At 46.6% G+C, this 21,311-nt stretch overlaps 1 protein-coding gene and 1 long non-coding RNA gene across 2 annotated transcripts in view; both read right to left on the bottom strand.

Moving 5' to 3' along the window:
• The window catches only part of LOC310670625 (major histocompatibility complex class I-related gene protein-like), a 66,903-nt gene that overhangs the window by 21,854 nt on the left and 23,738 nt on the right, over positions 1-21,311 (bottom strand).
• On the bottom strand, positions 14,676-18,455 carry LOC310671093. Its single transcript, XR_014507773.1, has 3 exons — positions 17,985-18,455; positions 16,836-16,926; positions 14,676-15,978 (listed from the first exon to the last, which is right to left on the bottom strand). It is a non-coding gene; the product is annotated as an uncharacterized lncRNA (long non-coding RNA).

Below are 21,311 nucleotides of genomic sequence, written 5' to 3'. Positions count from 1 at the left end.
AGCCAGGATTGGCCGAGGGGAAATATTCCACCAATCGGAAATCTGCGCGCAGATGGCGGCACCGGTCGCTGGGCAGAATTCGAAGCACAAGTGGCGAGCGAGGCTGAAGAGGGAACGAGGAAGTTCTTGCAGCTCCTGGCTGGGAATCGCCGCCTCCCTCCCTCCCTCCCCCCGGCAGCTCTTCCTGTCCTGCCCTGCAGGGAGGGCGGAGGGGGTTTCCAGGGGAGGGTCCCAGGTTCAGTCCGCGCATCTCCAGGGGGGTCTGGGAATGTCCCCCCTCTCTGGAACTGGGGAGAGGGGCTGCGAGATCCACAGGGAGATGCGCTTGTGGGCGGAGTCTGTAAAGCTGTCAGTCAAGTCCAGCATTCCCAGAGGACTAACTGCCTCTATGTGGCAGTTTGTCTGTTGGTCGGTTGCTGCTGGGAGTGTTGACTAGTAACTGCTCGGATGCAGAGAGGGAGGAAGGTCAGGTGGTACCCCTCCCTCAACATTGAATTTAAAAAAAAAAAAATTGCCTGCAAAAATGGTTTTACGTTATTTCATATTTTCTTACAAAGGAATGTGGATTCTGGGCCTCTGATAACAAGCAGGCGACTATGGACAGATACTTAAATCTACAGGATGGCTTGTGTTTTTGTCGTAAGAGAATCAGGGTCAGAGAGGGGAATAAAGGAAAATGATCCTAAATGATATCATCCTACCCCAAATCCCACAACAATAATAAACTGTGTCTTTTCACGTATCATTGAATGTAATATAATGTGTGTCTTTTTAATGCATCATCTTAACGTAACGTGCCTGTTGCCATTCCTGTGTACCTTTCTCCATGAAGCTATCTTTTTAAAAATGTTTTCGTGGATGTATCTTTAATGGAACGCCGTAATATGCTGTACTTTTCTGAATATATCCAAAATATAGTTTTGTAAAGAATGTAACAATCTAAATATTTCAAAATGTAGTTTTTACTCAATATTGTATCCAAAAGGCTGCCAAAACTCAATCCACCACACTGCCTCCTACTGGGTCTGCAAAGCATACCATGAATACACATAGATATGAGCTCAAAATAAAGCAGTCCTATTTTCCAAAACAGTATGCAAACATCAGGCTATCACACCCAAATTGATAGCAATGCAGAATAGGATTTCACATTAACATTTAAGTCATTTCCTGAACATCTTCTCAGACATCCAGTCTCACATCTGCATGCTGATTATTAGCAGTTGCGGACGTTTTTCCTGTAGATAAAGGAAAAGCCATTTTAAGCAGATCCAAAATTAAATAACAGGAAGATCGACACATATCACCTGAGCCCTTCAGCAAATTGACACCTCCAGAAAGTCTTTCAACATCCTGCTCACCTTATGTTAATCCACTCTTCACACCACTCATGTCGCTCCCCCCCACCTCCTTGCTATTGATCTGAATGAAAATCAAAAGGTATAAGAATCAAGGCAGTCCCTTTGTTCAGGGTCTCTGACTCCGTGTCATTGCGTGAGCGGGGACCCTGTTGCAACAGTTTTTTTGTGTTACTTTTTTGTTCTTTTAATAAAGATCAGGCTTTGCTTTTTCCAAATCCTGGTGTGGTCTCTGTCTTTTCCCGACCGGTACAGAGCTTTCATTTGCGCTCCTTCCAAGGCCCTGGTCCTCCTTCTGAGGCAGGGGCCCCTTGGGGAGGCAATTAAATATTTATTTCATTTTTGGCGAGCCAGCCAGGAGGACCGGTTACCCGGGATTTTTGGGGTGTCAGGGACTGAAAGCCCAAGCGCACCCAGCCTTTTGCAAGGGGGGCTTTTCTTTCCCTGGTAGACCTTGAGTCCTGGCTCTAACTGGGATCCTCAGCAGGACCAACCAGGAAAAAGCAACGGTGATCTAGCCGGCTGTTTGGGGGGAGGTTTGTTTCCTTCTGACTTTTTCTCTCCCCGATATTCCTGTCATCTCAAAATCGGAAGCTTCCTGAAGGACGAGAGACAGCGCGCTTGCGAAGTGAGTATAAGCAGGAAAACGGGTAGTGGGGTGGGATTCTGCAAACCACAGCAACCTATACTTCTCAAATCCTTACTTCTTTCCTCACTTTAACTCTTGAAAAAACTGCTTTCTCCTCCTTTCTGTCCCCTCAATCTCAACACTAGCCTTAGCCTTCGGAGTATGCCCAGGCAAGGGTTGTGTATGACTTCTTCCACTTAATTCTTTATGCCGACCTATTCCTTCGGAGTTTTGCCCAGAAGGGTCGTGCAATTTCTTCTGCACTGAAAACTATAATTTCCAAAACTATAACTCCCAGCGCAGCCGCACCTCTGCCATGGCGATCTTTGTTAGAGATGACCTGTGAACAGAGAACGCAAGGGCGCTGAATTTCTTTCCATCTTTTCATATTCCAGAGTCTCAATCTGGCATTGCAAGTGTGCAAGCGTTCAGTAGGGACTCTGAGTTAGATTGTAAGAGGCAGGGAGGTTGCTGTGGGTTGTAGAATAGAGATTAAGTGAGGTATCCCCAGGTTTTTCCCCAGGTGTCCCCAAGTTTGCCCAGGTATCCCCAGATATTTTTTCCCCTCGGAGTTTGCCCAGGTATCCCCAGATATTTTTTCCCCTCGGAGTTTGCCCAGGTATCCCCAGATATTTTTTCCCCTCGGAGTTTGCCCAGGTATCCCCAGATATTTTTTCCCCTCGGAGTTTGCCCAGGTATCCCCAGATATTTTTCCCCTCGGAGTTTGCCCAGGTATCCCCAGATATTTTTTCCCTCGGAGTTTGCCCAGGTATCCCCAGATATTTTTTCCCCTCGGAGTTTGCCCAGGTATCCCCAGATATTTTTTCCCCTCGGAGTTTGCCCAGGTATCCCCAGGGTTTTCCCCAGGTGTCCCCAAGTTTTTCCCTCGGAGCTTTGTCCAGGTTTCCCATATCTCGGACCCTTCGGAAGATTGCCCAGGTCCAACCCCTTCCAATTGAGAAAATGGGTGCACCCTTGTCAAAAGGAAATAGTCCTCAGACCCCCGGCGAGAAGGAAGCCCAATTGGCGCTTACTTCCCGCCTGGACTCTGACAGTCCACTTAGTTATGTACTAAAAACTTGGGAAGAATTGCCAAGTACTGGTACCCTTTGCAGATCCAAATTAGTGAAGCATTGCACCAGAAATTGGGTGCGGGTTACCACAAGATACCCTTACGAAATAAGATGGGTGAAGGAAGGATCATTTAACATCCAACGCCTTGCTGCTCTACGCACTGCCCTGGAAGACCAGTATCCCCTTCAGATCCAATATCTTGAGCTATTTGAACGCTCCCGAGAGATATTAAAAGCTGGAAGTGCCATGTCCCGACAGATGCCCATTATAACACCCCAGAAGAAGCCCCCTCCCTATCAAGACGTTATAGAAGACGATCCCAGCCCTCTAGTTTTACTTCCAAGGCAGCAACCTATCACTGGCTTTCCCCCACCACCTGAGAATGAGCTTAGGCTTCCCACTTTGTCTGGGACTTCAACCCCCGCCAGCCTTCCCAGTGCAGGAAACAACGGTCCACAAGCGCTAGAGCTCCAGCAGACTGACATCAGTAGAGCCTCGACTACAAATACCACGCCATCCATGCCCGAATTAGAGCAAATCGACGTTAATAGAACCTCAACTAACAGTTCCACCCCTACCATGCCAGATTTAAACCCAAGCCCAGTAGCAAATCGGACTCGTAGCAAACTCCACGATGAAGAATTAGTGTCCCAACTACTTACTGCATTAGAAGTTGTTGCTAATTCAAAAGGGGAACAAAACCCCAATGATTCAACAAAGGACTCTGAAATTACAGGGAAGGGACAGTATCCCCTTAGATCCGTTCCACTGGCCCCAGCAACTGCAGAAGGAACTACCACGTTTGTGTATTCCCACGTTCCCTTTCTTACATCTGATCTAATGAACTGGTCAAATCAAATGACCACCCTAAAGGAAGATCCAGATCGATGCTATCGTCAAATATCTACTATTTTTTCAACCCACAACCCTTCATGGGCTGATGTACACATGCTCCTAAACGCTCTCTTCAATGACCCAGAAAGAGAGGAAATATTTAATAAAGCAGCAGAAGCATTAGGAAAACCCCAATTCCAAGACAAAAAACCTGCCGCTGCTGAACTGGTAACTGCGCCCCAACTACATAATGACCCCAGTTGGGACTATAACACAGAAACAGGAATCTGGAGCTTAAAAATCTTCCGGAAAGCCATACTGGAAGGCATAAAATTAGCAGGGGAAAAGGGCATAAATTGGACAAAAATCCAAGCCATCAGTCAAGGGTCAGACGAAACCCCTTCTGCCTTTTACACCAGACTAATATCAGCTTTCAGGACTTGGGGAGGAATAGACCCTGACAATCCTGAGAATCAAATCATCGTAAAAAGTTTTTTCAAGGACCAATCAAACCCGGATATAAAGAAGGTTCTCAACCTTCAATTAGGCTATGAAGGAAAGCCAATGTCCGAAATCTTAGCTATTGCAAAGACAGTTTTCGACGGAAGAGATGAAAGAAGGAAAAAGGAAGAAAAAAGAGAAAGGGAGGAGAACGCTAGAGTTTTAGCTCTGGCCCTTGGGGCACCCTATAACTCCCAGCCCCTAAGCCCACCTTACAGAAGCCCTCAGAACTCTCATAAACCTCAATTGAATCACCCCTATCAAAACTCTCAAAGACCCCAGCTGAACCATCCCTATCCTCAGACTGCTCTCCGAGGACCTCGACAAAATAATAATCCACTCGCTCAAATGAACCCACCACAGAATTCCTCTAATAGACCCTCTGTCCTGAAATGTTTCCACTGCCAGCAAGAGGGACATTTTAGAAGAGACTGTCCTAACCGCCTAAATGACCCTGTTCCAGCACATAATTCTACGAATTCCACTAATTTAAATCCGGCCCTGAACCAGAGCCATGGGAAACAACTTCAAAATCCTTTTCTTCAGAACCAACAGCATTACTCTAATTATTGACAATCAGCAGGGAATTCCGACTTTGTTGCCCTAGTTTGCCCAACCTTTCATCTATCCTCAGATGAACCTATTTGTTCCATAAATATTGATGGACATGAATATCGATGCTTAGTGGACACAGGCGCTACATTTTCTACCCTAAGTAATAGTCATTTGAGCCCAAGCCAACAAAAACAACGCATCATGGGCATTGACGGAATTCCCAGGACATGTAATCTTTCCAAACCCACTACTGTTACCTTGGGACCTCTAGCAGCTGAGCATTCCTTTCTCCTCACCTCAAGCCCTGTAAATTTGTTAGGAAGAGATCTTTTATGTAAGCTCAAGGCTACCATTACGTGCAGTCCTGATGGCATTTACCTACATATGCCTGAAGACTCAGTAGCCTCATTCCAAGGCATTGTTAAAGAGGAAAACCTCTCCGATGTAGGAATACCCCCTTCTATTGAGAACACTGTGCCCCCTTGGCTATGGGGAACTACTTCCACAGCAGTAGGACTTCTTAAATCTGCAGATCCCGTTATAATCAAATACCGCACAGACATTCCTTTTCCTTGTGTAAAGCAATACCCCCTCCCCACAGAAGCAATAGAAGGATTGAAACCAATGATAAAGGACTTCATGGATCAAGGAATCCTTGTGCCCTGCGCCAGTCCATGTAATTCACCCCTCCTGCCTGTCAAGAAACCTGGCCCCCCAGGGACTCCCATCAGATACCGTCTTGTGCAGGACTTGCGGATCATAAATAATTTTGTAATCCCAAGACATGCCATCACAGCCAATCCAAATACCATATTAACAGGAATCCCTCCTGACAGCACACACTTCAGTGTCGTGGACCTGTGTTCTGCATTTTTCTCTATAAGAGTTCATGAGAAAAGCCAGTTCCTTTTCGCGTTTACATGGGGAAGCAGTCAATTAACATGGACTAGATTACCCCAAGGCTATGTAGAAAGCCCTACCATCTTCGCATCAGCCCTCCATAAGGACCTACAGGACTTAACATTCCCAGCAGGATCCACCCTTTTGATGTATGTTGATGACCTGCTCTTGAGTAGTACCTCAGAGGAAAATTGTCAAAAGGACACCATTTACCTCCTTACAGCATTGGCATACAAGGGACACAAAGTCTCACCAAAGAAACTTCAGTACTGCCTTACCAAAGTCAAATATTTGGGCCATATTATAGGACAGGGAACTAGAGCCCTTACCTCAGAAAGAGTAGAAGCTATTGAAAGAGTTCCCTTACCAAAGACTAAGAAACAATTGAGAGGTTTCCTAGGAATGAGTGGATTCTGCCGTGCCTGGATCCCGGGGTATGGTTAACTGACCAAACCCCTGGTGCAGATGACTAATAAGGATGGACCAGAACCCCTTAATTGGACTAAGGAGTGCCTCAATAACTTTGAAACTATAAAACGTGAACTAAGATCAGCACCTGCCCTAGGGCTCCCTGACTATCGGCTTCCCTTTTCCTTGTTTGTTCATGAACAGAGAGGGGTGGCTTCAGGAGTTCTGACTCAAACATTCCGGGGACAGGAAAGGCCAGTTGCATATTATAGCATCCAGCTGGACAGCGTTGCAAAAGGGACAGTAGGCTGCCTGAGAGCAATAGCTGCATCAGCTGAATTGGTGGAAAGGGCGTTAGAAATCGTGCAAAACCAAGAACTTGTCCTAAATGTGCCCCATGCAGTAGCCACCTTGCTAAATTTGCGTGGCTGCCAACACTTCAGTAACGCCAGACTCAGCCAATATGAAGCTGCCCTACTGACCCCTTCAAATGTCCGCATTAAGAGGGTTAATACGCTCAATCCTGCAACCCTCCTTCCACTCCCTGATGACGGCACCCCCCACCATGATTGTACCCAAGCTGTCAGGCTAGCTGAAAAACCACGAGATGATTTAGATTATCTACCATTAAAGGACCCAGATCTCACCATCTTTACAGATGGGAGTTCAAAAACAATTTCTGGAGTACGGAAGACAGGATATTCTGTAGTCACCCATGAGAGTATATTGGAAGCAGCGCCTATCAGTCCTAGGTATAGTGCACAAGCTGCTGAACTAATTGCCCTAATAAGAGCATGCGAATTAAGTGAAGGAAAACGCGTTAATATATATACAGACTCCAAATACTGTTTTGGTCTAGTCCATGCTACAGGAATACTATGGAAACAAAGAGGATTTCTAACAGCAGCAGGGACTCAAATCTCACATGCGCCACTTGTAAAGCGGCTCATGGATGCAATACATCTTCCTGAGGCTATTTCTGTAATTCATTGCAAAGCGCACACTAATGGAACTGATTTTGTCTCTGTCGGAAATCGCATCGCCGACTCCAAAGCCCAGGAAGCCGCGATTTCCTCACAGCCTCAAAATGAATTCCAGGCTCTTGTAGTGCCTTCAGATGTTGATTTTGCACGTATGTATAACTCAGCCCAGGCTGAGGAAGTTAAGCATTGGCAGGACATAGGTGGGCATAAAGTTGGTCAAACCTGGACACTTCCTGATGGGCGCCTCATAATGCCCAAAGCGTGGGTCCCCAAACACTTGCGTATCCTACATCAATGCACGCATTGGGGGGCAAACAGACTGGCCGATAGTCTCCTTAGACACTGGTACGCCCCAGGCGCTCACCAACATGCAAAGGCTGTTTCAAAGAACTGCACTATCTGTGCCAGCTACAACCCAAAGAGGGAACCCAAAAAGCCCCCTGGATCTCGACCATGGGCTTTCCTCCCTTTTGAAAGCCTGCAACTGGACTTTGCAGAACTTCCCAAATGCTTAGGTTATAAATTCATACTTGTTATAACAGATCAGTTGTCCTTTTGGCCCGAAGCATATCCAGTCAAGCGCGCAACTGCACAAACTGTAGCCCGTATTCTGGTACAAGAAATCATTCCCAGGTTTGGGGTACCTAGACGTTTAGACAGTGACCGTGGCTCTCATTTTACTGCAGAAATAGTGCAGTCAGTAGCAAAAGCGTTCGGCATTAAATGGCAGCTGCACACCCCATATCATCCCTCATCGTCAGGGCAAACTGAACGCATGAATGGACTAATCAAAACTCAGTTAGGAAAAATATGTGCAGCCACCGGTCTCAAGTGGATCAACGCCCTTCCTATCGTATTACACAATATCAGGAGTCAACCGAGAGGGACCTTAAAACTTTCCCCTTACGAACTCTTGTTTGGGCGCCCATCCCCTACCCACACCACTCAGCTTCCTGTATCTGAACTTGAGGTGGGAGAAAACGAACTGACTAATTATGTCATACAACTACAGCGACACCTTAAGAAGCTGCACCAATACGCTGCAGCAAACCAAAATGTTCCCCTGGACATGGATGCCCATCCCTTTCAACCTGGGAACTGGGTCCTCGTGAAATCATTTAGGAAGGACACTCTAGAGCCGTCATGGGAAGGCCCCTTCCAGATCCTTCTCACGACACCCACCGCAATTAAAATATCAGAAAGGAGTGCTTGGATCCATTACACCTTCTGCAAGGCGTCCAATCCTCCAAACTTCCCCGACGCAGACCCAGACCCCCCGCCGGATGTGACTCTGCCTGACAATAAAGACTGCCCAAATGATGACAGCGGGGGTAATCGTAGTCCCCTAGCAGCTGGAGAGGAACCAGGGAAGAGTTCTGAAGAAAAGTGGCTCTCGAGGATACTTGTCGATCCTAGCCCAGAAGACCCTGTCCACCCCCCCATCAGAATGCAGTTCCGGAAGGAAGAAAAACCCAGCTCCAACACTGGATAATCTCTCTTCTCCCCTTGTCTCCCCCCCCTTTTTTTTGTCACCCCTCCCCTCCTTGTGTGTGTGTCTGTGTGTGTTGTCTGTCTTCTTTTCTTTTTACAGGTTCACCACCATGACTCCCTGGAGAATCGCCTGCCTGACGTCCCTGTACTTCATGTGTACCCTCCTTCCAGTCACCACCAGTGTATCGCCAGGGTCCCAGTGTGGAGACACCCCCGTGGAACACTTCTACCTTGATCGCGACCTTACTGACACCAATGATTTCAACGCCTTGGGAGATTTCGACTTCTGCCTGTCAGGCACTAGGAACCTGATTCCACACGCCTTTCGACCACGACTCAGAAACACCCAAGCCTGGGAACTTATCGTCAGAAGCGCCTCCTATGCCATCCTGGGACGAGCCATATACACCCTTGAAGATCCATGGATCCGCTTGGTCTGTCACAATGGAACTTACATCCAAGCTGAATGGGGAAAAGTCAGCAGGCACTATCAACCCTCTGAAATTGGCAAAGGACTTTGGGAAAGCTACACAGATTCCATGTACTACGAACATTGGACTTATGGATTTTATTGCACCAATCAAATGGCTACTTCCACCTACCAAGGTATTTGCGTCCGAAGATTCTGCTGTATATGGGACCTACACACAACCTCTGACTGGGTAGGAAAAGCGTATCTTGAAGGGTGGTTGCATCCTGTGGGTGGTGGGAAAACCTTGGAATGGGATCCTGAGGGACCGCAGCGATGTGGGGGAATAGCAACTGACCCAATGCTCCTCAAGTCCCAGGACCCTGTCCACCCCATAGGAACTGCCCCGAGACATGTTAAGCTCTCAGAAATAACACCTCCCCCCCCAGCCCGCAGACTATCGTCATGGCAAGCAAACTCTTATGTACAACTTCTACAGAAGGTAGTACAAACCACAAATCTTTCGCAGTGCTGGATCTGTGCACACGCCCCATCACACATTGATGAAGGGATACCCTTCATAAGCACACCCCTCACACTAGATCAATACAGATCAAGTTACCTGCTTCAACGCAACCTAACTTTCCTGAAACCCAGCTCCCAATATATTTATCTGAGTGGCCGAGCCTTTGGACCAGTGTGCAAGGAGTTCTCGGGAACTGGAGACCATGTAGGCTCCAGCGCCTGTAATGTTACCATCCAAACCGACCCCGAGGGACTCACCACACTGGTTCGCAACCACTCCCACACCCGCTCATTCAAATCTCTCAGTGATGCTTTGACTGCAGTACTGACACCCTTCACTCGAGAAAAACCTATGCCAGACCTCATTACTGCCTTCCGCACCGGGCGCATAGAAAAGCCGCTGGGAGGACTATTTTGGATCTGTGCACAAAGAGCTTATACGTGGGTCTCTATTCATATGCAGGGGTCCTGTTACCTCGGCCACATTCACCCAGGGTTCAGAGTTACCCTAGCTCTACCTGACGGCCGCTTGAGAAACAGGCGATCCCCCATTCTCACAACACGCCCACAGCCAAAACCAAATGGGGAAACGTGGCTACGAGCCCTCCTCCCCGCTTATGGAACCTTCTCAAATCACCTAGACATTCTTAGGCTTGCCGATGTCCTGTTACAATTCATGAAAGAGTCAGAAGCCACTACACGTTCTGTCCTTACCGAGCTCACTGAAGTGCGCAAAATGTCCATTCAAAACCGTTTATGTCTGGACTATTTATTGTCATCCCAAGGAGGTGCTTGTAAATTAATCGGGACAGAATGCTGTTCCTTTGTGTCAGACCAGACCCTCAATATCACTGGACACCTTGACTCCATAGATTCCCTAACTGATACTCTGAAGAAGATCCCCCATGAAGGTCTTTCCGACTGGGATCCTTGGTCATGGCTACCTCAGACCTCTTGGCTCCGTGAATTAGCGAGAGGCATACTGATTATATTCATTTCCCTGATTGTCTTCCTTGGCCTCCTGTGCTGCTGTGGACAATGTATTCCTGTCCTTATGTCCACCTTCCGTTCACCCTTACCCCACACTCCCATTCTTGCACCCTTGCAACCTGATCGCACCCTTCCCGAGGTCCTGCCCATGTATCACCTTGGAGAAGGAGAGTATGCAGCAATGAATGTGAGGCAATAATTTTTTTCCAAAAAATTAAGCCTCAGAGAGGGGAATTGTCGTAAGAGAATCAGGGTCAGAGAGGGGAATAAAGGAAAATGATCCTAAATGATATCATCCTACCCCAAATCCCACAACAATAATAAACTGTGTCTTTTCACGTATCATTGAATGTAATATAATGTGTGTCTTTTTAATGCATCATCTTAACGTAACGTGCCTGTTGCCATTCCTGTGTACCTTTCTCCATGAAGCTATCTTTTTAAAAATGTTTTCGTGGATGTATCTTTAATGGAACGCCGTAATATGCTGTACTTTTCTGAATATATCCAAAATATAGTTTTGTAAAGAATGTAACAATCTAAATATTTCAAAATGTAGTTTTTACTCAATATTGTATCCAAAAGGCTGCCAAAACTCAATCCACCACACTGCCTCCTACTGGGTCTGCAAAGCATACCATGAATACACATAGATATGAGCTCAAAATAAAGCAGTCCTATTTTCCAAAACAGTATGCAAACATCAGGCTATCACACCCAAATTGATAGCAATGCAGAATAGGATTTCACATTAACATTTAAGTCATTTCCTGAACATCTTCTCAGACATCCAGTCTCACATCTGCATGCTGATTATTAGCAGTTGCGGACGTTTTTCCTGTAGATAAAGGAAAAGCCATTTTAAGCAGATCCAAAATTAAATAACAGGAAGATCGACACATATCACCTGAGCCCTTCAGCAAATTGACACCTCCAGAAAGTCTTTCAACATCCTGCTCACCTTATGTTAATCCACTCTTCACACCACTCATGTCGCTCCCCCCCACCTCCTTGCTATTGATCTGAATGAAAATCAAAAGGTATAAGAATCAAGGCAGTCCCTTTGTTCAGGGTCTCTGACTCCGTGTCATTGCGTGAGCGGGGACCCTGTTGCAACAGTTTTTTTGTGTTACTTTTTTGTTCTTTTAATAAAGATCAGGCTTTGCTTTTTCCAAATCCTGGTGTGGTCTCTGTCTTTTCCCGACCGGTACAGAGCTTTCATTTGCGCTCCTTCCAAGGCCCTGGTCCTCCTTCTGAGGCAGGGGCCCCTTGGGGAGGCAATTAAATATTTATTTCATTTTGGCTTGTGTTATTTTATTTATATTTATTGTTTATTTATTTAATAAAATTATTTTTTTAAAACCTGCAAAGTGGTTTGCCAAAACAAAAACAAAACAAAACTCCAAAGCAGTAAAATCAAGAAAAATTAACAACCCTACTCTATGATAATAATAATAATAATAATAATAATAATAATAATAATGTATTATTTATACCCCACCCATCTGGCTAAGTTTCCCCAGCCACTCTGGGCGGCTGCCAATCGAGTGTTAAAAACAATACAGCACTCAATATTAAAAACTTCCCTAAACAGGGCTGCCTTCAGATGTCTTTTAAAGATAGGATAGCTGCTTATTTCCTTCACATCTGAAGGGAGGGTGTTCCACTACATTAAAACATACAGAAGCTAAAATATTAAGATTAAAATTACTTCAACTTCCTAAGCATCTAGGTGTGCTTGCCTAAAGAAGAATGCCTTAGCAGGTGCCCGAAAAGAGTCTAGCAAAGGCACGTGCTTTGTTGCAATAGGCGGGGGGTTCCAAAATGCAGGTGCCGTCACAGTAAACAATGCACTACAGATATTATGTGGAACCTGTAGTACTGCTTGAAACTACTAAAGGGAAGGTTTTATTTATTGTGATTTCACCATGCTCTGTATTATCTGAAAAGGAAAACAGGACTGCATAGCAGCAATCTAGTCTCATCATGATCAGTGGGACTTATTCCTGAGCCGATGGTGCACAAGATGGGCTGCAATCCTATGCACCCCTTGCATCCAACTTGTACCTAAACCTCTGCACAAGCCTGCACCAGAGAATTGTAGAGTTGGAAGGGACCCCTGAGGGTCATCTAGCCAAACCCCTGGGGCAATGCAGGAATCTCAACTAGACCATCCCTGACCAATGGCCACCCGTCTTCTATTTTCCCCTCAGCCAGGACACACAGCAACAGAGACTGGAGGTGGGGGGAAAGATAAATTTTGACAGTGGGGCAGATTTGTCAGGCATGCGCAGGGACAGCTTGAAGACTTTACACAGAGAGGAATGCCACACAGGTTCCCCCGCATGTAACGCAACAGGCAGGGAGCCAGCTCAGACAGAAAGACATTGGGGGAGGACAGGACAAAAGAGTACCAGAGTGTGCCCATTTTATCCTCTTTGGGATGGTGACCCTGCTCCACTGAATTGAAATTTCAGCCTTCACAACACAGGAAAACGGATGAGTAAACAACTGTTTTTGTGGAGGAGGATCAATACATTAACTGATATGCCTGAAATTTCATATATAGCTATATAATCCCTAGTGTAGTTAAGACCTGTGGAGCTGGCATTTTTAAAAAAAAGTTTTTTTATGAACTGCCCTACTAGGGCAGTTATTATTCCTTGATTATTTGTCACCCCCCTCCATGATGGAACCTGGGGCGACCCACCCCCCACCGCCCCCTTCCTACGCCCTTGCTTGGATGCATTCTTCTCATGACTCACTACTATCTAGTATATAGTTTATCTGTTAAGTAACTAAAGCCTGCCTTCAGGAACAACTCTGTAAACTGAATGAATCTGAAAGTAAAGTGGTTGATGTTAATATGATTCAGATTATCAACCAGGAAGGTTGATAGGACTCAAACGAGTTAGCAATCCGTTTGTCACTGCATAAACTCAAACAGGGAATCATTTAAACTCTGCTAAATTATATATACGTTCCCACAGAGTCAGTGCAAGAAAGCCTCCTGTGTCCGTTTTTTAAAAAGCCCTTACGTGTCTTAAAAGATGGCTCCCTTCTTCCTCCACTGCCAGAGGCAGTAAATGCGTCTGCATCCCACTCACTGGGTGTCCCTCCCATCCTCCTTGCATGCTTCCTTACTGGGACATCTGGGTGGCCACTGGGAGACCGTCATGCTGTACTTCATCGACCCCTTTGGAGTGATCCAGCAGCCCGGCTCTTCTCCTGTGTCCTTCTATCTAGTGGCAGGGGGTTCCAGCAGTTAACTGTGTGCCTTGTAATAAATACTCAGTGTTGCAACTAGGGCTGAACCTCAAGGTTGAAGTCAAAACAGAGAGAGAGAGAGAGTGTGTGTATGACCACACAGAGGTGCTGGGAGGCTGACAAACATGTTTGGTATCAGAACAGGATCAGGCCAGAGCCCACCAGCTTGCCACAATTTCCTTTCTCCATGTGCTTTTTAAGGGGGCATTTTATTTCTCCACATATCTCTGCTTCCTTCTCTCATCATACTGGCCCCAACATGAGTTTCTCTCCCCCTGCCTGGGACCCTCTTAAGTCTGCAGGCCCAGGGGAGTTGGGGTCAGGGAGGCCCCCTTAGCACAGCCAGCAAGACCCAGCGGCTGCCAAACCTCTTCTGGAAGGCCCTGAGCCAAGGCTGGGTGCTTGGCCCAGAGAGTGCTTGGCCCACATCCCACTGCCAGAAGCCTGAACGTTTGAAACCTGAGCTAAGCATGGGACACACACAGAAGCTGCTGCCCTTTCCAAGAAATCAGGAAAGAGACAAGTAGTGGCCGCTCCTTGCCCAGGTACAAGGAAGCTTTAGATTTAATGCTATGAGCCCCTCCATCGAAGGCTCAGGTGGTCTATAGGTGCAATTAAACCCCACACCCTAAAGACACTGCTGTCTCTTACGTCCCTCATTCTAAGGAAACCCTCTCGGAGACTGGGGTGCTGTGTGACAGTATATTCAAAGCATATATGAAGAAAAAATCATTTGCAGAAAGGGAGAGACTGGGGGACAGATGGACCAGCGTCTAGAGTCAGTGATGGGCTGGATGAGGGTCAACAAACTGACCCTCCCTCCCCAAACTAGGCGCAAATTCTGCTCAGGGAGAGGCCATTCGTCCCGTCCTAAACTTTGACAAATGTGTCAAAGCGTTCACATTTCGTTTTGTTGCTGCAGGATATCTTTTGGATGGCTTTAAAAGAGGTTGAGACTAATTCATGGAGGAAGAGGAGGAGAGGGCTATGGATGCCCCCCAGCCATGATGGCTCTGCTCTGCCTCCCCCTTTGGGGGCAACCATGCTTCCGGATCCCCGTTTCTGAAAGCCCCAGGAGGAGGGCAGAGTGTGGCTCTGGCGCTCAGGGCCTGTTTTGGGGCTTCCCAGAAGAGGAAGCATCATCCAGTTGGCCATTGTGAGGACAGGAGGCTGCACTCTAGGGGCCTTTGGCCGGATCCAGCCAGGCTCTTCTTCTTGTTTCCCCTGTTAAAGTGACTCTTTCAGAGTCCGTCTCTTCTTGGCCATTATTCACAGCAACAATTCAGAGTTTCAAGATGAGCCCCTGTGAAGAAGGAGGCTGGCTGTTTTGAGGGGGGCTCTCCTGGACCCACTTTTGGGACTCAATGGGCTCAGTCACCTCAGGGATGTCTTAAGCTTCACTTTTCACTTGCTCTGTCTAGTTTTCCTGGACAGGGATAGTCTGCCCACAAGGATCCATGTTCTGCTCACCTCCTGACAGGATTATTGCAATATATGTTGTTTTCCCCAATACAGTAGGGATGCTTCAGCTGCTACAAGATAAACCTGACAGGATTTTCACTGCTGCTGCTCATTTAGGGCCAAATCTCACCGGGGCCAAAAGACCCTCTGCTTGTTTGTCTGGTTCTGAGTTCAATTTAAAGGGCTAGTCTTGTTTTAGAAAGTCCTCAGTGGCTTGAGGCGCCTTCTGCTCCCCTGCTCTCCTCTGTGGAGACTTTTCTCCCTCTCCTTTCCCTTCTTCCTGGAGGTGCAGGGGGCGACAACAGCTAACGGCCAGGAAGAAAATATTTTTTTCTTCACAGACTTTAAAGAATTTTTCAGGACTTTAGACATTTCGGTACAGCTTTGTTATGTGGTTTTAAACCACCCTTGAGCCAATTTAGGGACATGGTGGCATGAAAATGAACAAATAACGAAAGCAGCTGCTTGAGGCAGCCCTTCCAGGAAGGAGGCAGCCATTTCCCCTCCCTTTCTGCTTCACTGCCAGCCCTCCACAAAATGGCTTCCGTCCCCGACAAGCAGGCCGGGTGGGACTGCCTCAGCCTCCCCGCTCCCCTCTGTAATAAAAAAATTAAGGTCTTATATATATAATTAATGTTCATAAATGTACCAAGTAAACACGTACATAAATATATAAACCACATGTCTGAAGCAGCACAGGAAGACAGTCCTGAAACCATTTTGACTCCCAAACTGACCAAATGTTTTCTCTGCAAGGAGGGAGGGGGTGAGGGAACCTTCCCATTGTCTCAGGATTTGGGTAATCGCCATCTCAATGGAATGGCCAGACTACCAGAAAAGGCAATTAGATAAGGCATTATCAGATAACCTGGCAGACAGGAAAAACAACATTCAAATTTCTGTTGTAGACCGCCTTTTCTGTGGTGTAGGTATGACGTATGGAAGGGTGGGCTTGAGCTCCAGGGCAGGGAATTTAAAATGTCTATACAGTGGTACTTCTGGATGCAAACAGGATCCGTTCCAGAGCCCCATTCGCATCCTGAGTAGAACGTAACACATGACTGCGCGTGCGCAAGTTTGCTTTTCGCTGCTTCCGCGCATGCGTGTTACATCATTTTGAGCGTCTGCACATGCGCGAGTGGCAAAACCTGGAAGCAACGCGTTGTGTTACTTCCGGGTCACCGCGGAGCATAACCTGAAAATGCTCAACTTGAAGCATATTTAACCCGAGGTATAACTGTATAAGGGCAGGCACACCTTGGTTCAGGGTCCTCCTTGTGAGGGGAGCACCCTGTTGCATCAGTTCAATGAAGATCAGGCTTACTAGCTGCTTTGCTTTTCAATATTATCTGGTTGGCCTCTGTTATTTTCTCCGACCGATGGAGAACCTACAAAGGACTCTATAAGGGCTTATTCCCCCAAAAGGGGGAATAAGATTTTGTTTACAACACCTCCCTGCAGAGGAGACCTTTGGTGCAAGGGAGAGCAGCCAAACAAGGCAGAAACCGAAAGCCACAGCAACCCACAGATCAGGTTGCCTGACTGGGAGATTGGCAGGCAGAAATGTCGCACTTTCTTTCCCCCCATGATGTCCGTCTTGGCCTGGCCTGGGCCCCCTCCAGCCTTGGAAAGACCCGTCTCCCTCAGCATGCAGGACAAATCCCTGAGCCTCCACAGCTCTTTTCCTCAAGGCCAAGTCCCCTTTGGGAGGAGACTCAGCAGGAGCCAGGACTCCTGGGTCCTGTTTCTGGCAGGCAAAAGGCATCTTCCTCTCTAGCTGGCTATGCCTTCAAAAAAATGAATATTTCTATCCAGGTGGCATTCATGTTCTCCTCATAACGGCCCTGAGAGGCCCAAGTTCCCTGAGGGAGCTTCATGGCTGCGGGGGGATTTGAACCCAGGACTCCCAGGCTCCTATATCCCAGTCAAACCACAGCCCCACACTGGCTCCTTGTAGGCTTCTCCACCTCTCAAGACTAGGCCTGCAGGGACATCTCTCCTGACATTATTTTGGTCCCCTTCTTGGTATTGTGTGGAAACAGAATATCGAGTCCAACAAATATATGATGGCATAAAAGCGTCCTTGGTGTGTTTCTCTGTTCCAAGCTGGATTGTTTCCCAGGGGACTTTGCCCCCTTCTGTCTCCCTCAGCAACCTCTGAGTCAGGTTGGAAAGTCCCAGGGCAGTTCCCAGAACAAGGCCTTTTTATTTTTAATGTTTGTTTTCATTTTTACTTATAAGATGAATAACTGAGGGAGGAGTAAACAGTCTTTGGCGAGTTCCAATAATCTAAATTTCATTTGCATGCCAAGCTAGCAAAGGAATTTCAAGTGACTGCATCTCAGGCTGCTTGACTGACATTTCTCACAGGAATTGAAGAACGGAGGCAGATTTTGCTGAGGAAGTCCTCATCCTCCATTAACACTGGTGTTTGTGTGTGTTTGTTTCCTGGGTAGATTCCTGCCCTGACGTTCTTTCTCTGCCACAAGACACCCTCACCCATTTCTCCACAGTCCCTAGTTGTCTTTTCTCGTTTTCCCCTTTTTGCGATCCTCTGCTGCCCCCTGCCAGCTGCTTTCTTCCCCAGCTGAAGTGGAAACCAAAACTGAGAAATCTCAAGGAATTAAGAAATCTGGTTACCAATTACTACAGGTACATCACATTAATAAATTGTTTAAGATAGATAGGAAAAATGGCATTGGAGAACAAAAGTCTCAGTTTACCAAAGACCTATTAGATACAAATATAAAAGTATTATCAAATATGTATAAACTGCTGTTGGAGTGGGAAAAGAAAGCGGAATTTGTGAAATTTAGCAGGATTAAGTGGGCACAGGATGTGGGTCACAATATCAACCATGAATTATGGGGAAAGTTGTAGAAAACAAATATAAATTTTACGCCAAGCTATGCAATAAAAAATTATATGATGAAAATGGCCCACATATGGTATTTAACACCCACCAGATTGGCGAAAATGTCTAAAGAAGAAAAAGGTATTTTTGGAAGTGTAATGAAATTGAGGGATCTTTTATTCACATGTGTTGGTCGTCCAAAATAATTAAGGAATATTGGGAATTTAAAAAGATACATAAAAAGACTTTCCCCCAAACACCTGAGAGTTTCCTTTTGGGGATGGTAACAATGGAGGCCCCCCCAAAACAAAAGAGTTTATTATTATGCGCCACTGCCACAGATAGAACTTTATTGGCACAAAGGTGGAGAACAAGGATAGTACCCACTCAGGAAGAATGGCAGTGTAAAATGTTTGAATGTACTGAACTGGCTGGTCTGACAAACAGGATAAGAGAAAACAGATACAGTGGTACCCCGCAAGACGAATGCCTCGGAAGACGAAAAACTCGCTAGACGAAAGGGTTTTTCGTTTTCTGAGGTGCTTCGCAAGACGGATTTTCCTAAGGGCTTGCTTCGCTACACGAAACAGCCCTGCCTCTCCTGTCATGGCGACGGTCACTGCACGCACACACGCTCGCTTCCCCGCTCCTCCGGCTGCCTCCCACCTTCCTGCTGACGGCTCCTCCAGCACCCTCCGACCTTCCGGCTGCCTCGCGTCGCTGCCCACCGCCCTCGCGCGCTCCTCTGAGAGAGCCGTTGCCGCCAGCAGCCAGCGTTGCAGCCGGAGTTGCGCTCCTGAGCCCCGCCGCCCTCCAGCAGCCGCATCGCGCGGTGGCCACAAGGCGCAGGTGAGTCCAAGGACCGGCTGCGGCAGCTGCCCTGCTTCTCCCCACCCCTCCCCGCCGTGGTGCTTCGCAAGACGAAAAAACTCGCTCTACGAAAAAACTCGCGGAACGAATTAATTTTGTCTTGCGAGGCACCACTGTATAAGGAATATAAGGAGGAATGGATGCTTATTGAATATTTCAAGAACCAGTCTAGAGAAAGACATAGCTTAGCAGGTGTCATATAAATCCAGCAGTTAAAATAGATGAGAGTATTTAATAGATAACAAATCGGATGATTAAAAAGATGTGGATTATGCAGAGTAGTAGAAAAGCAAAGCAATCAGGAAAAGCGTCGAAGGAAAGTCATATGGTATATGTATACATGCTGTATTTGGTATGAAGTTGTAAGTGGGACAAGGGAAGGAGAGAGGGTTTAAATATGCTCTGTACTTGTTTTTGAAAATGCAAATATTTTTTTTAAAAAAATTGATCCCCTCTCCACGGAGGTGTTTTCAAGGTGGACACCCACCCCACACCGATGGAGGAGCTGCTCAAATGTTAACATACGTCCCAGTCTACAACCTTCTAAGAGGGTTTTATTGTACGTTACAATAAAATTATACTGGCACAGGAATAATAATTCGGAGTGTTTTGCAACCATCAGTGCAGTTCTCCATGTGTTTCCTAGATGTTCACACACAAATGATTGTGCAGTGCTCCACTATTGCCTTAAGTTGTGTTTTCCGTGAAGCCCCATTGTACGTAGCGTAGCTCACACACTCAATACATTTTGGCACCTGAGGCGGGCCCCAAAATGGCCTCCCACTCCCCACCAGGGAAGAAGCGGTGAGGGAAGATTTACATCCAGGGCAGAGGGAGAAAGATTAGCTCATTTTAAATGGTTTTGTTTTAACATTTTAATATTTGCTGCATGAGCTCCTTTGGGAGGAAGAGTGGGATAAAAATTTAAAATAAATTAAATATTTTGGGCATCTCCTTTTTCTCTTAGTAGGAAAACTTCCTCCTGGGATTGTGGACTTTCGGGGCAACCCCATCTTGGTCATCTCCCACCATCCCCTGCCCCAGATCAGATATCTACACATTCCTTTTATTATATTCCGAATCCTCCTTTCTTCCATCCTGGAACCATGTTTCCTTCACCCCCAGGCCCTGACCAGACTTCACACCCTCTTGGCTTCAGGTAATTTAATTCCACCTCTGCCAAGCCACAGATTCTGTCCCCATCTCGCTTTGGACACTAGTTCTTCAGTCACTTTACAAAGGAAGACCAATTATTGGCACCTCCCTGCCAGAGTCTGTGACTCTCAGGAACTTCAAAATCTCTGGAACTCCTGTGATAAGAAGAAAAGGACCACTAAAGACAAAGGGAGAACACCTGTTTATTTCAGTCAAACAGATATTACAAAAGGAGTAATAATAATTATTATATCCAGTGTCTTCAAAGCAAGGTGCAGCAAATCCATTGGGTTAGGCAAGAAGAGTCTTGCAGCCCCTGGAGGTCTAAAAGAGTTACTGCATTCTTATATCTAGGAAAGACTCTCCTTAGCCTACGAGAAGGGAAAGAGGATGGCGGAAATCATATGGTGGAAACCGCAAAGAGGCAAAATATGTTCCTCAAGGGCCACAGGTGGAAAAGCAAGAATGTGTGAGATAAAAATTAGGCAAATTGAAGGCAACAAAAGTAGTTTACTTGGAAGAGTTCATGTGGCCCCACGTCCAGTGGGTCACCCCTCCTAGAAGGCTGTGGGGACCAGGCAACAAGTCTCATGAACTGGAGGCTGCCAGCCCAAAAGAAGGGGCTGCTTATTTCAGATCAAACTCTGGCCATGAAGCTCCTGGCCTGCCTCTTCTCCTTGCTGGCTTCCTCCTTGGCTGTCAGCAGAATCTGAAGCAAGAATCCCTCTCATCTCCTGCAGGAAAATCGCCTCTCTCTTCAGCCTCTCCGTTCCTTCTCTCTTTCAGCTTCAACTCCTGAGCATCTAAGCATCCCTCCTCCCTGCCAACCATCCCTCCCTGCCAGCTTCTTCACTTCCTCACACAGAAGGTGGATTGAAAACATTCAGCCAGAGCAGTTAGGCTGCTTTTATACATTCCATGACATGACATCCACTTAGCCATGGGCTGGGCGGCTGAAGATGCAGGTAGCCAGTAATAACAGCCTATTTCATGCATGATACACCTAAAGCAATTCTCAAATGTTGCATTTCCTTCAATTTGGATGGAA

This window comes from Podarcis tiliguerta (genome assembly GCF_965153285.1).
Source record: "Podarcis tiliguerta genome assembly, chromosome: 2".
Taxonomy (NCBI): domain Eukaryota; kingdom Metazoa; phylum Chordata; class Lepidosauria; order Squamata; family Lacertidae; genus Podarcis; species Podarcis tiliguerta.
Note: the sequence above shows the minus strand (reverse complement) of the source record. Positions and strands in the feature narration are given on the sequence as shown.